The sequence below is a fragment of the Octodon degus genome, unplaced genomic scaffold (assembly GCF_000260255.1).
Source record: "Octodon degus isolate 3935 unplaced genomic scaffold, OctDeg1.0 scaffold00035, whole genome shotgun sequence".
In the NCBI taxonomy this organism is placed as follows: Eukaryota; Metazoa; Chordata; class Mammalia; order Rodentia; family Octodontidae; genus Octodon; species Octodon degus.
Genome location: NW_004524611.1, coordinates 7,127,012 through 7,129,602, shown reverse-complemented (window position 1 = coordinate 7,129,602; position 2,591 = coordinate 7,127,012). Strand labels below are relative to the sequence as shown.

Below are 2,591 nucleotides of genomic sequence, written 5' to 3'. Positions count from 1 at the left end.
TCTTCCTGCCTCAGCCTCTCTGAGTATCAGGATTACAGGAATGAACCACCACGCCAGCCGCCGCCCCTTCTACACGGGTCAAAGTTGAGTTCAGTTTCCGCTGGGCTGCAGTTACCACTGAGTGTCTTTTTCACACTGAACATTTTACACCCTTCTCTATCTTTGCCAAAAATCAGGAAATCGCTGAGCCTGAGGACGATTCCACGCACAACACTGCAGGCTTGAAGGTGGGTGGCCACTGGGTGAGGAACGCGGCAGAGCCAGCAGCAACATGGAGACGCCCCTCCCAGGAACTGAGTTCTCCCCCTGAAGTTTTGCGGAAGTGGGTTCTTCCAGAGCGTCTGGATGGGACTCAGCGCCACCCTGATTTATGCCCTGGGACGGCTTGAGCAGAGAGCCCCCCGGAGCCTGCGGAGCTCTGACTGCTTTAAGCCGACTTCATCGTAACTGATTAAGCAGCAACAAGAAACAAACACACCCTTTGTTGAGCCAGCAGTCTCCATTCTGAGAATTTGTCTGGAGATACCTGGTGACAGTGCAAAACATATAGACATGGCTTATTCATTGCAGTACCTTTTAAACTTCTAAAGATTGAAAACTATCTAAATGTCCAAGCAGACGGAATTGGTGGACTAAATTATGGGGTGTAGGTTGGAGCTGTACACGAATGAAGGAAATGTCTATGAACTGGTATGGAATGAATGCCAGAAGATATTAAGCAAAGAAATTAAGCTGCAGAAAAAAAATGAAATTAAACTGCAGAAAAAACATAGGAGGTGTAATGTGACAAAAACATACTGAGTGCTTACATTAATTTTTTTTTTTTGTACCTGGGATCAAACTCAGGACCTTGAGCTTGTCACACAGCGCTTAAACTGCGGAGCTGCTTCCCCAGCCCTACGCTTTTTCACGTGGTTACAGTAAAGGAGACATACCCACCCTCGACGCACAAACTTCCCGCGTTGCTCTCGCCACCTTCTGAAGCGCTTCTTCTTTCGTGAGTGTTCTCATGGTTGCCTCAAAGTCATAAATCGAGTCAAAACAATTTCTGTCGAGTAACATTTTTTTTTTTTTTACTTGTTTCTTTCTAATGAATTGGCCATTGCATGTCTAAAGTTCTGAAATGGCCAACAGACCATAGAGAGACAGCACTTTAGGCTCCTGCTTGAAGCCAACAGCTTCAGAAAGTGCCGGCCTTGATTCAGGGCCACACTGCCGAGTAATGTTCCCGCGTGTCCTCATGCCCCGCATTCATCACGCTGGGACACTGCAACTTCTGAGTCCTCCCCAAGGTCAAATGACCATGAGAGGAAAATATTTTGCACCAATGCAGGATATTGAGGCAACCAGGGCAACACAAAGAAAGACACTTACGAAAGAGATTTGCAAAACTGCTTCAGAAAGTGGCCAGAATGATGGGATGCGTAGGAGGGGAAGGGCCTGGGGCAGGGGGGCTAATGGTGACATGTCTTTTCCTATAATAACATTTTAAGAATGTAATCATTTGACACTGGCTTTGATTAGCTATGTTTTGCATGAGAAATAAAAAATAAAACACACATAACAACTTATTATTAGGACTGGAGAGATAGCTCAGTGGACTAAGCACCTGCTTAGGCAAGTGCAGGGACTAGGTTCAATCTCCAGCACCACATTCCATGCTGGCCCCACCCCAGCACATGAGGCCAGGCGTGGTGGTACATGCCTGTAATCCCAGCACTGGGGAGGCTGAGACAGGAGGATCACTACGAGTTCAAGTTACATAGTGAGACCCTGTACCAAATACATAAAAGTAAATAAATATCTCAGTGGATTAAAGCACCTGCAAGCAGGCACAGAGGCCAGGGGTTTGATCCCCAGGCCTGCAGTGCCAGCCCCACCTTCGGGGTGTGCTGAGAGGGCAATTGAGACTGGGCGTGGTGGCATATGCCTGTAATCCCAGCTCTTGGGAGGCTGTAAGCAGGCAGATCACTATGAGTCTGATCTAGTAGTGAGACCCGGAACACCCTGTAGACCCTTTGCTAAAATACAAAAATAAATAAATAAACAACTTATCATTACTAAATAAAACTCAAGAATAAATCAGAAACAGCTGTTTAACCACAGGGACGGGGGGAACAGGTGGAGGTGACATTTCTTTGAAAATGCATCATTTTTATATAGTTTTCACTCTTTTTTTTTTTTTTTTTTTTTTTTTTTTTTTCCAATACATGACAGATGGCAGTTTTTTGGCAGAACCGGGGATTGAACTCAGACCCTTGCACTTGCCAGGGAAGCACTTATTCTACTGAGCCATGTTCCCAGCTCCTAGTTTAAACTTTTGAAATATGGCAACATTATTTATTTATTTAGTCCTTTTGAGACAGGCTCCTGCCATGCAGTGTAGGCTGGCCTTGAGCTCACTCTGTAGCCCAGGCTGATCTCAAACTCATAATAATCCTCCTGCCTCAGCCTCCTGGGGGAACCACCACACCCCAGTAACATCCTCATATTTAAAAAAAAAAAAAATCAGTTAGCAAGAATGGAAAGTAAACTAAGTCTGAACACAAATGGAAACAATGAAATTCTATTTCAAATTAGATCCATAACCA

General features: G+C 45.1%; 1 non-coding gene across 1 annotated transcript; it reads right to left on the bottom strand.

Moving 5' to 3' along the window:
- Positions 1-1,075: 1,075 nt before the first annotated feature.
- Positions 1,076-1,211, bottom strand: LOC111816610. Its single transcript, XR_002820971.1, has one exon. It is a non-coding gene; the product is annotated as a small nucleolar RNA SNORA2/SNORA34 family (small nucleolar RNA).
- Positions 1,212-2,591: the final 1,380 nt, after the last annotated feature.